The sequence below is a fragment of the Crocodylus porosus genome, unplaced genomic scaffold (genome assembly GCF_001723895.1).
Source record: "Crocodylus porosus isolate Cpor-Errol unplaced genomic scaffold, CroPor_comp1, whole genome shotgun sequence".
NCBI classification, from domain to species: Eukaryota; Metazoa; Chordata; order Crocodylia; family Crocodylidae; genus Crocodylus; species Crocodylus porosus.
Window position 1 is genome coordinate 147,311,376 of NW_017728906.1, and position 13,053 is coordinate 147,324,428.

General features: G+C 39.2%; 1 protein-coding gene across 2 annotated transcripts in view; it reads left to right on the forward strand.

Annotated features, from left to right (window-relative positions):
* Nucleotides 1-13,053, forward strand: part of DGKH (diacylglycerol kinase eta) — a 254,374-nt gene that overhangs the window by 159,164 nt on the left and 82,157 nt on the right. The gene's annotated exons all lie outside the window — the stretch shown is intronic.

A 13,053-nucleotide genomic window follows, 5' to 3' on the forward strand; every position in this document is an offset into this window, starting at 1 on the left:
CCCAGAGCCTGAAAAATGGACAGGCAGCCCCCGCAGACAGATGTTTAAACTGAGACAGTCCTGGCATGATGAAAATTGACCATTTTTTTCCTATTCTGTGTTATCTGTCTCAGCCAGTTTTTTCACTAGGACAATGCCACCTGTCATCTCATGATTAGAGTTATGTGAATGACTAATTCAGTAGGTGAAATAAAAATCGGGGAAAATCATTTCACATTGACCTGAAACAAAAAAGTTGTAGTTTTTCATGAAATAGAATGTTTCATGCACCTCAAAAGATTTAATTTAGTTTTCGGAATAGATTTTTCCCCCTCTTTTAAAAAAAAATTAAATTTAACTCAGTTTAGATTTGGGGTTTCAGTTCAAAACAGGAAATCTGCATGCTTTTGCATTAATGCCCTCTCCCCACTATTGTTTTTAACAAAATTGGCAATTAGTTTCCAAATCACAGTGGGCTTGGAGAGAGTTGCTTTGCCTATAGTATGCTTGATGAATAGGATGAATTCCTTAGATCCTTGGACTCCTTTCTTTTCCATTCTTGTCATCTAAATGGTTCTAAGCTTTTGGCAAGGTTAAGCAGGAAGACAAAGTGGGACTGAGCACAAAAACTGGTAAATTCTTTCCTTTAGACAATGTCAGGAGGTAATCGGAAGAGTAATCATCTCTGGAGAGACTTGAACTACACTATCTTCTCTCTTTAGTTTTGGACACTGTACTCTTCTGTCTTTTTTACTTTAGCTTTCATATATCAAAGCCCAAGACAGATATCCTCAAAGGTGGGAGTAATGTTTTTGATACTTTTGTTTTCCTCTGCAGACATTTTTATACCAACAATACAATTATTGATGCTTTTGACCAGAGTTGTTAGTCAGTACTCAGGGTATTGCAGGTTGTCCCTTTGAGGAAGAGAAATTTGGTGATGGAGTCAGCTTTACAAAATACCTTTACAAAGAAGGTGCATGAAGTCCAGTTTCCCTGAACACAGTAGGGCTCTAAGAAGTCCTTTGCTCATGGTTTCATGCTCCGCTTGGCCAGTGTTCTACCCAAAAGTTGTCTTCAGGGTTCTCTCATGGGTTTATGCTTATAGCACTTGTTCTTCCTATTTCCTTGGCCTTATGATGCTTCTCTGTCAGCTTCTTTGATATTTCTGCAGCTGTGTGCTGGTGTTTATATGAGAAGCAACAGTCAAATAAAATCCCTTTTCGCTGAGTTTATAATCAGACTTGGAAGAAACTTTTGGACCATATAACCCAGGCACTGTCCAGGCTTTATGCTTGGGGTGATTTCCATTACTTCAGCTCTTGCAACATGAACTTTTTGTTGTTTCTCCTGAATGTAAAGTAACTATTACAGCCAGAAGCCTCAACTAGATGATGCATCTGTCCAACCCCTGTATAAAATTATCTCCAACTGTAAGTATTAACTTTACTGCCACTGACCATTTTATTTTTGCATCAGTTTGTGATTTTATTGGTGGGGCTGCCACTCGTGCACTGTTCAGGGTGCATTTGTTGCTCTGGACTCAAGTTTGTTTCTCTTCTGGGTAAGAAATGTTGTGATACCACACTATTATTTTATGACTAAGAACTGTGGTCTGTAATACCAGACTAAAGATTCTTAGCTTTTATTTTCAGAAGTGCAAACACCTGTAGCTCCTAATGACTTCAAGAGGATTGTAAATGTAGCACTTCTGAGAATGAGGACGGTGATTACAGACATCATAGAATTTCCTAGATAGACATACGAATGCTGAAAGAATGCAAAGCCTACCTCTTGTTCTGAAATCTTGATTTTTAGACTTTTTTTCTCTTTGCTCTGTAGCGGTGGTTCACAGCCTTTTTAGACTCCTCAGAAATTGCTAGCTTTTAGCTTTCCCTCATGTTTTTCACTGTGGAAAAATAATAGAGCAGTTCTTCTGTTGCAGAGACCTCAGAAGGACCACAGAATATTTTGATAGTGATTTCCTATTTGAAACCTCTAGGTTTATCTTGTGAATTATGTGAAAGTATATGGGCACCTAAGAATATTAATGTTGTGTAGCATCCTGATTGAAGAGTCAGTGCTCTACTGGAATGTTTCCATTTGTTTATTTGTGAAAATATCTTTGGACTAGATTGCTATGTATATTGTTTGTTAATATTCCCTAATGGAAAAATCTCTTGTGTCTCTTTTTCCTTTAAAATAAAATGAATGTATCTGTATTCTGAAACAGTTTAATTTTCCTTCAAAAGTTATCTTAGGCCTTGCTAACAAACAAGTTGCACAAGTTTAAAATAGTTTTACAAATGTGATTTAATTAGTGCAAACCCTGGTGTGGACAGTTCTAAGTTCATGGAAACTTTTACTGATGTTGCTTAAGTCAGTATCTTACAAACTTTAGCTAAATCAATATAAAAACATTTTTAAAGCTGTTTTGGAGGCCTAACCCTGGCTGCTTCAGTTTTACTAAATTATTTTAAAATTATTTCTCTTCAATGTAGTATGCATTTTTTTTGTGTCGGAAGGCTTGGGTTCCCTTTCAGCCTGTCTTGGATCAGATTTCAGAATTATACATTAGAAAATTTGGCAGCTGTGTCGAGACTGGAATATTTTTTTCCCCCCGAAGGTCACTTTAAACATTTAACAACCAATCTGCCAGCCACCTGCACCCTGTTTTTCTAGAATATGATCATTGCTAGCTGATCTGAGCAGTACAAATTGAAAAGACTAGTTAAGAATTTTAGTAACTTTGTTTCCCTCTTTTGTAAGCTTCCTATAACCATTATTGAATTCTGATTGCCATTATCAGGAGGGTCTTGCCTCTCCAAGATTCAGGGATGGTGAAAAAAATACTTCCCATGTTGCATTTGGTTTTGTTCTAATGTAATGCTGGCAAATGGTCCCTGCAGACTGAAGTCTTAATTTTATCTGAACAAGGTAAAGTGTGGGTGGAAGCAGTTCAAGCTTCTGTTCATACATCTGTACATTTGACTCAGCCTTGAAGTCTTGGGCAGTGCCAGAAAAGTTCATCTTTATGCCCCTTTAATTCTTGGTCTTTCTGTAGATTCTGCTAGAAGGGTCTTCATTAGTGTCCCTTGTGATAATAGTCTTCTCAGAATCAGAACCAGATCTGTAGTCTGTTAGTGATACAGATCATCAGCTATTTCACGTAGATTACAGGCGGTTCTTGGACTTACAATACAATTGGTTCATGAAACCCACGTCTTAAGTTGAAACGTAACTTGGAACCAATTTTCTCATATGACACAAGGTTATAAGTGGGGGATTTGTTCCTGAACCAAGGCCTGATACCCTATTTACACCAAAAATACCCCAGAATTTTGTACTTGATCAATTATAGACGAGTAATATAGCTACATTAATGTATTTATATTGTAAATAGCAATCATATTGATTTGGAAGGACTTCTTTGAGGTGACTTTGCTATACTTTTTAAAGGGCTCTTGGTTAGACTCTTTGAAGGGCTCTTGGCTGGAGTCTTCTCAGGAGCCTTGGCTGCAGGTTTTTCTGGAGTGTTGTCTTCTTTCTTAAAGAAAGCATCCAAGGAAGTTTGGACAGATGTTCTTCAGGGAGATGAGCAACTCAGCAAACTTGTTCGCTAGTGTGGCATTGCATTGGATCAAGCATTGCAAGTTGAAACTGACGTCATAAAGTTGAAACAGGGTGTCAATTTATAAACATTGTAAGTGTGAAACGTAACTCAAAATGTTGCAAGTCGAGGACTGCCTGTACTTGAACAATAATGGACTTTGACCGCTATGCGTCTGAACAAAAATCAGACTTCTGAATTAGAGAGGAAGTACTTTTATATTCCTTTTAGTCCCTTGGTTTACCCAGTCTTCCATATTGAGGACTGTTTTTAAAAACAAAGAGACCAACTGGAATAGCAAATCCTTGTGCTGTGCAAAGAACGGGAGTAACAGAAGCAATTAGTGTTGGGAATCCTATGATGCATGTATCTTTTTTCCCTTTCTATTGAGCATTGTTTATTCTTCCCCCCCCCGACCATCACAAAAGTGTAATAAGAATGAAAGCTCTTTCATAGATTTCATAGACATTAGGGCTGGAAGGGACCTCAGAAGATTGAGTCCAGCCCCCCACCCAAAGGGCAGGAAGTCAGCTGGGGTCATAGGATCCCAGCAAGATAAGCATCCAGTTTACTCTGGAAGGTGTTCAATGTAGGTGCTTGAACCACCTCCGCTGGCAGACTGTTCCAGACCTTGGGGGCTCAGACAGTAAAGACATTCTTCCTGAAATGGTCTTGTAGTAATGTATGACCATTTGACCGCATCATCCCTTGGGGCACTCTGGTGAACAAATGTTCCCACAGATACTGGTGGTCACCCCTGATAAACTGATAGGTGGCCATCAGATCACTCCTGAGCCTGCATTTTTCCAGGCTAAAGAGCCCCATGGCTCTCAGGCTGTCATCGTAAGGTCTGTTTTCCTGCCCTCTGATCATGCGCGTGGCTCTCCTCTGGACTCTCTCAAGCTTCTCCACATCCTTTTTGAATTGTGGAGCCCAAAATCGGGTGCGGTACTCCAGCTGAGGCCTCACCAAGCCTGAGTACAAGAGAATGACATCCCGGGATTTGCTTGAGAAGCATCTATGGATGTAAGCCAGCATTTTGGTCGCTTTACTAGCCGCAGCATCGCATTGCAGGCTCATGTTCATCTTGTGGTCAATGATGACCCCCAAGTCTCTTTCTTCCATAGTGCTAGCCAGTGTAGCACTGCCAAGCCTATAAGGGTGCTGCAGGTTTTTTTTCCCCAGGGTGGAGAACCTTGCATTTTTCGGTGTTAAACACCATCAGGTTCTTGTCCATCCATTTGCTGAGCCTGTCCAGGTCAGCCTGGATCATCCACCTGTCTTCAGGTGTGGATGCTTTGCCCCAAAGTTCGGTGTCATCGGCATACGTGGCCAGTCCACTCCTGACTCCAATGTCCACATCATTAATGAAGATGTTGAACAATACGGGTTCAAGGACAGAACCTAGGGGGACCCCACTGGTCACAGGACACCATGATGAGTGACTCTTGGATGTGGTGGTAGATTTGGGTGCAACTCTTTCAAGTTTTAAGTGTCCTACATCTGAGTAGACTTACTGGCTTGCTCCTTCTCTAGGGTGTCAAGTGATGTAGAAGCCTTACCTTTTATTATGAAAAAGCTGGGAGGCTGAAAATTCATTGATAAACTCCATATGAATCGGACCAGTGCAACGAAAGCTGTAATGCCTTTTGGAAGACAGAAGAAAATATCAGATTTTTTTTAAGGTTCTGTTTACTTTAAGTATTCTGATCTTGGTTACATTTTTGTTTTCCACAGATTTTGAGCTTAAGCACAAATGCCTCAAAAATAGCTCAGAGGTTACTTAATAACCTGAGAGAGAAAAGGAGAATTATCTAATGTGTGAAATCCATTAGAGAATTAATATTTCTGCAAATGCATTTATCATTTTAATATTTTAAATATACAATTACTTTTGTTGTCTTGACCCATTTGAGTGTATCTCCATGACTTCCCTCTTTGGTCTGCTGCTGATCAGCCCAGCCCCCTGGGTCCACCAGCCATGGGAGAGTAGATGGTTCTGAGTGGTTCTCAGTGTGTACTCCAGGATCATCCTCAGTCCCTGTACCTTGGAAAAGCCTGAGAACAACACTAGAGGGAGATTCAGGAGCACCAGGGCCTCTCGTAAATCATCTGCTCTGCTTAACTGTTGGTCTGTGGTACTCCTAGCAGGAACAAGTGGGGTGGGATTTTATCAGCAGAGTTGCGTGGAAAGCTATACCGATGTACCCTTTATGGCTCTCTGCAAAAACAGGTAGTGCATTTGTTAATGGTGCCCTATGTCTTAATGTACAGCAGTTATCAAACTTAATTCTTCAGAAAGATTTGCTTTTTAAATTATTGGGTTATTTTCCCCCTGCAGATCTATATTGAGCTATACACTAAGATCAAAACTAAGAATAAGAAATATCAGTTAAAAGTGCTTCCATAAAAATACCCCAGGAACAGTTGTTTCATACAAAATAATTTTAGTAACCATGTTGGTGGTAAAGATTGAGTATCTTTCAGTGAATGTTGGTTGCTAAATTCAAACAGCTGGATTACATTTAAGCAGGTACATGCTGTATCAAAATAGAAATAGTTGATTTTATTAAAGTTTTTTATTTCTAGGTCCTGATTCAGTAAAGCGTACAAGTATATGACTTCTTTCAATAGTACTATGTCACACTTAAGCTCATGCTTTAGTACCTTCCTGAAACAGAGCCTTAGAGCAGCAGTCAGCAACCTTTTTTAGGCTGTGGACCACAGTGACCCAGTTCAGGTCAGAGGAGGATGGGTGGGCTTACAGGCACTTACCTGCTGTCACTGCTTTTCCCTGTGGCAGCACAGGGAGAGTCCCTTGCTGCTGAAATCCCTTGTTGCCAAATGTCGCCAAAGATTCACGTTCATGAGCTGTTGGTTGCTGACCCTGCCCTAAAGTAGTGGCCAACCTGTGGCATGGGTACAACAAGTAGCACAGGCAATCTCTGTTTGTAACATGTGGCAGATCAGGAAAGGTGTAAGGAGCACAGTGGCAGATGGGACAGGGAGCTTATACACATTCTTTAAAATAATCATGTTTTTTCCTTAAGCAGTTGGTCACTACTGGAGACAGGGTGTTGGAATTAACAGGCTTTTAGTCAGTTCTAAAAAGGTAACTCTTGAGTTAATTTTATTTTGCTTGTTTACATTAAATAAGAAAAATAAGGCTACAAGCCTTGAAGGAGAGACCCTCTCAGGCAAACTCTTTGAACACTTGTACACACCCAAGATTTCAACCACTTGCACCTGCCCAAGACTGTACTTGCTGTTGATCTTTTTGCAGCATCAGGACCATATATAGCAAGTAATATAGCACAGTCAAGTACTGAATTTGCACTATTTCTTTTTCCCTTGCCATTTTTCAACATGCCTGCATATACAAGTCATGCAAAAAACCTGCATAGTTTCAAAATAGCATATATTTTTCAGTGAATCAACTTCTAATACCAAGCACACATTATTGCTGGTAAGCATCAGTCTCTTGAATTTTAATTTATTGTATCTCCTTGGAAAATAGGGCACAGTTCATTTCTGGTTTAATGAATTTACAGTTCATTTGTATCCTGCGAATTGTTGATCATCCTCTGATTGCTTCTGGGTATCCTCCATTAATTGGTTTCTTTGGATTGAGTGAGCTCAACCAGTCAAGTTTCTTAGACAATCTTTTGTTTTTTGGTTAAGCTGCTGACACATTACGTAGCTTGTGCTCCTATGTATTTATGTAGGTTGAATGTAAGGTTACTAATTTCTTGAATAAATGGTTTGAAGTAGATAAGCTACCAAAAATAAGGATGTAGGAAATGTGCCTATTTTGGGGCTTTGTGTTATACTATTAGAATACATCGTTGCATTAAAATTCTGTAGATGTTGCCTTAATACCTACAGAAATTCCAGCTTTTGTTTTGTATATCGCTTTAAAGTTCCCTCTGCTCTTGTTTTAATTCTTTATGGCAACCTTTCTAGTATTTTTGATTAATTCCATCTTGATTCAACAGGATACCAGCTTCTGGTATCTTTCCAAAGAGCACAGAAGGGAAAGGAGTGTGGGAATTCTGCCTTGCTTTGGGGTCTTCAAAGTCCTCAACTGCTGGTCTTGCAGCACTGACTGAAAGGCAGTTGTGTCTGCATGATTGTGAGGGGTGTATGAAGTGGGCAGCATTTGATTCAGATTCAGCCCGATTCAGGGGTGAATGATTTGATTTGCCCGATTTTGATTCAGCCAAATCTGAATATGAAGACTCAATTCTGATTTGGAGGTACCTCGAGGTACGTAGAAAAAACACATAAAGCTATGTCTATGGCCAAATTGTTGAATCTCTCCGAATCAAGTCAGAGGCTTCCAATTCGATTCGGAGAGATTAATGGGTCTCCTGATTTGATTTGTATTTGGAGATTTGGCCACTGAATTGGGTTGAATCTCCTCTGAATCGAATCAGCGACCAAAGCTTTGCACAGCCCTAAGGGCTGCAACCCCTCTGGATTCTTCCCTGAAAATATGCAGATGTTAAAAATAAACAAATAAAATGTAGCTTTACTTTAAACTCAGCAAGCTCCTGTGCTGAGCCCAGCACATGCCCAGAAGAGGCAGCTTATTAGTTTGACATGGCCCCACAGCATCTGTATAGATCCAGGCACTTTAGTGGGGCTTTTGGGCACTTTTTTCTAATAGCTAATTAAATCAACTGTTAGAAAAAGGTGTGAAAAAGCCCCTCTGAAGCATCTGATCTATACAGATGCTGTGGATCTGGGTCAAACTAATGTGTTGCTTCTTCTGCTAAAGCGTGGTTTTGTTTTGTTTTTTTTAAATTTCTGTAAGCAGCGTATGTGCCCTGTAAGCACAGCTCTGTGTAAAGATAGAAAAGGGGAGTCTAATTTGGTCTTTGACTTTTTTTTTTGAACAGCTAGAACAAGTGTTAGCTAAGCCAGTAGAAGCACTCTTTCTATATCATTGCAGGTAGTAATACATATGCTGTGATTACTCTATGGGGCTCTCATTGCATAGCCATATAGTAAAAGGTCTTTAATGTTTTTGGTATCCAATATTATCCTTAATGATATAGGAAAATAGATTTATCCACTAAAAGGTTTTTGAACTCATGGAAATCACTTGCTCTCCAAGGTAATTCAGCAAAGTTGGTGGTAATCTTTCAAAATGAACTTAGGATTCCTGAGATCCTATTATAACCATTAGGAACCCTACTTCTCTGTTAAATATGCTAATCTTCCTGTACCTAGATGACTATTGCTCTTAAAATCTGGAAAACTTTGCCTTTGGATGGAGAAATGATTAACTGTTTCTCTGTATCGCTTCCGGTGCTTGCTTTTAGTTTTCAGTAGGATGTTTCATGTATTTTTTCCTGAATTAATGTGCCCTAATGCAATGAAAGCCTGCCTGGAAATATTGGTGTGACTAGCACAGGTGAGATCACTTATTTGCTGCTTCTCTACTGTACGCAGTTACTTACTTTTACAAATCCAAAACGGCTGTCCCAATGGAATGATGAATGTTTTCTTCTTTGGCCTGGGACAAATAGAAAATTATAAATGTAAACTTTATTAATGTAACAATTTACTACAACAAAATTAGAATGGTCATATGGCTAGGAGTCATTTAAACAAATGCATTTAAATAATAATTTTTTATTTGAGAAAATTGGGATTTTTTTAAAAAAATAAAAATTGTTATCAGAACATACCTGTTTATCAGCACTGAAATTCTCATAGAAACTTTTGACAAGAAAGATGGAGTGTATAGTCAAAACTTAAGCAGGATACTCAGCTGGGATGTGGGAGACCCACAAAGTAACCAGGTTCAAGATGCGTTTATAGTGAATAGTTATAGTATATAATCAGTTATATGTAGGGGTCTACTTAACTTGCAGCAAGACAAAGCAATTTTTAGCACAAAGACCTGATTTTTGTGGGCATTTCCCAGCGGCTCTGCCCATCACTGCTGATTGCCGGAGCGGCCTGGGGAGGAGAGGGGTGAGGAGACAGCTGCCGGGAGGAGGAGGGAGGAGTGGGTGCCAGCCACCTTTTCTGATTCCTTTTGTGCTGCCCTGCCAGCAGGCACCTTCCCCTCCTGGGCAGGCTGCAAGGCTGGGCCACAGTAGTAGTGAGGCTCACACTGGGGAGCCAGCATTTTATTTTTATTAGTTTTTTGTCGTTGCTGCTGTTAATTTCATGGGCAAAAAACCTGTGAAATCCACAAACCTGCAATTTAACTAGACACCCACTTATACAGAGGTAAACAGGCCCAATAGGCAGTATTGAGGGACTGCTGTTTCAGAATATCCAAATTAGCTGATAGGGCAATGGGATGTGAGAGACCTCAGTTCGAGTACCTGGTATGAATCTGGTGGAGCAGGAATTTCCTATCATTTTTTCCATGCAAGTGTCCAAGGCACTTGGACCAATTTAAGGGAGGTATCTTCTTTTCATCCCCAGGTTTTGTTTTGTTTTAAATCAAGGGCTCTTGGATCTTTTCTGATGGAGAAAGAAAATTTGAAATCTCAGTGTTCAGAGGGTGAAAAAAACATTTCCCACACAATTCTAATTATGGTCAGCCTTGCTGCACTGAATAACAAATGAATCCAAGAGTGACCATATAAAATGCCATTAGTAATGCCTAACAGGAATTTAAAACTTTATACAGCTCTTTTAAATATAGATATCATGTTCCAGGATGTTGAATGGTTTGCAATCACTGCTGTATCTCCTCATGAGAAGTGAACAGCTTTACTTTCCTAATCATTATATGTATTATTTGTGCTTCCTGAATATGCTTTTCACATTGTTTATGACGACTAATTATATCATTATCCACAACTTAAGATAGACCAGCTGTTGATGCTGTTCCCAATGGTGCTTTTCAAGTATTGGGGTCAATCATAAGACGGGATGCATTGACACTATAAAACTTAGTTTTGGGTATAGTTACAGCAAGCAGGAGAAACATTCAGAGTTCCAGAAGACCACAAATGAGTCTGCCTTCCTATTTCAATATTGATAGTGTTAATTAATATTAAATAATAGTTTTCATTGTGGGAGTGTATTAATATTCTAGGCGAGATTTTACAGAGCTTCTAACTGAAGCATATAATGATGTTATGCCATACATCACATTCAACTAAAGGACAGTAGACCAGTTTCACAGGAGAAGTTGACAGGATCGGAAGGGGCTGGCAACTCCATGGTTGGGAGGGAGAGCTTGGTGGGATTAGGGGGTCTCTCCTCCCATCTCCCAACCGGAGGCTATTTTTAGCCTCTACAACCATTCCCACCCCTAGAAAAAACAAAACAAACCTCCCCCTATAGTGAACCCAATTCTGCCTGATTCCACCTACCCCTCCCTCCACTTGGACTTACTTCCATCGAGTCCTGGCACTGGCAAACGCTGTAAAAACTGGCACCTGGAGCAGTTTGCAGGATTGGGGGATTTGGTGGGCTTGTGGAGGGTGGGGGCTGGCTAGTCTGTGGGGAGCGCATTGTCTGCCTAGGAGTGAGGCCAAGGCAGGGTAAAAATAGCCCGGTGCAAGGTAGAGGGTATGAAAAGCACAGCCCTAGGGTTGGATAGCTGGGCTTTCTCAGCCTCTGGGCCGTTCTGGGAATGTGCAACTAATGTCCCAGTCTAACATAATGCACCTCTGAAGTACAATTACATAAGATTGGGTTGACTATTTTTGAACTTATCTAACCTACCTGGAGTTTATGTACAGTTTGCACATATATAGGTAGATTAATCTTCATAGCCTTTTGTGCACTGTACATAAGCATATATACATGGCTCTTACAACCTTACAGTTTATTTTAATAACTCTAATAATGTATCTAACATATATACGTAATCATCGTTTATCTTAATGACTGTATTACAACCTATTATTATTTGTAAGGGCAAATATTAAATGCACCCTAGATTGCTATGTCTTTTTATACTCAGTAGTTACTTTTTCAGTCAAGAGTGTCTGTATGAAAGATGTAATCAAGGAGATTGGTATTCAATATATATGATCTTTAATTTATCTTGAAAATAATCAAGAATTTTTCAAGAACCTTCAGCATTAAGTGCAAGTGATATGTATTACAGGCATTTCACAACTCCTGGTTCTTGCCCAGAATACAATAAATAACGTGGCACAAATTGCCTAGAATGCTGTGACTAAGGCAGACTTTGTCCTTACTTTAGAATAGAACAGAAGGAATCCTTGTTTTGATGTCACACTTGGTACCAAGCAAGGTTCTCTGGGTAGATGTGATAACCTTTATTTAGACCAACTAAATAGTTGGGGAAAAGTTCTTTGCAAGCTTTTGGGCACAAACACTCTTCATCAAGGCATGGGGAGACTGCTGGTGTTATGTGTGTCTTTATGCCTGACAAAGGGTGTTGGTGTTCGAAAGCTTGCAAAGAACTTTTTTCAACTATTTAGTTAGTCTAAGAAAAGATATCACATCTACCCAAAAAACCTTGGCTGCCTATGTCCTTAGACCAACACAGCTACAACCAACAAACCTGCAACACTTGATAGCAGAAATCAAGGCTGGTAGAATCAGCACAAATAACAGCTACGAGTTCAGGGAAGCCTGGAGATTCTTGAAGAATGGTGCTTGTATTAGAACCAGGGTTATGTTACAGTTTAATGGCTTCTCTTCTTTATTTGATGATTTGTCCTAGGAAAAAATATTTTGATGTAATAAAGCATTTATTTGGCTCCTAACTGATAAGAAAAGCACTGCTCTTTGCATTAAATGTTATTCAGGTACAGTCATAGGCAGATGCTAATAAGCCTTCATATAAAAAAAGAAAAGGTAGGCAAGACTGAATGAAACAGAAAACAGAGAGAGGTCCTCTAATTCATGTGCAGCTTGTACATTTGGAAAAAAAAAAAAGCCAAAAGGTCTGTCCATGTGACTCCTACTGTGCTGTAGTTCGGTTAGGTTGCTTGTCAGATGCATTAAAGTGCAGTTTGGTTTAATGAAGAAGTACATAGCACAAACCAGTGGTAAAAGATATTTGGCAGGGACTGGGTGAGTAAAAACTTATGTGAATAATTTACTTATAATATCTGAATAACATGACAGGTTAGAAGTTCTACAGTGATAACCTCAGTTATGGCAATTAATCCTTTTTCTGTGGTTTTGGCTTCTATTTTACTTATGTAATTTGAAAGCATTGGTATTATGGATAATATAATATGTTGATTATGAGTGAGAATTTAGATTTTTTTTAAAATTGTTTTCTTACAAAAAAAAAAACTTTTTTTTGCATTTCTTTAAAATACCCTCATTGTTCTGAAAGTAACTGCAACATCTATTTTAGTGCCGTTCTCAAAATAATTTCAGTGGGAGTTAGTTTGTGATGCTTTACTGTTATTTATAATTGTGTCTCCAGTACTCGGAGAAGAGGGGAAAACAGCCTTTTCTCTGCATCTCTAAGATTTAGCAATTTTCAGATTTCAAGCTAA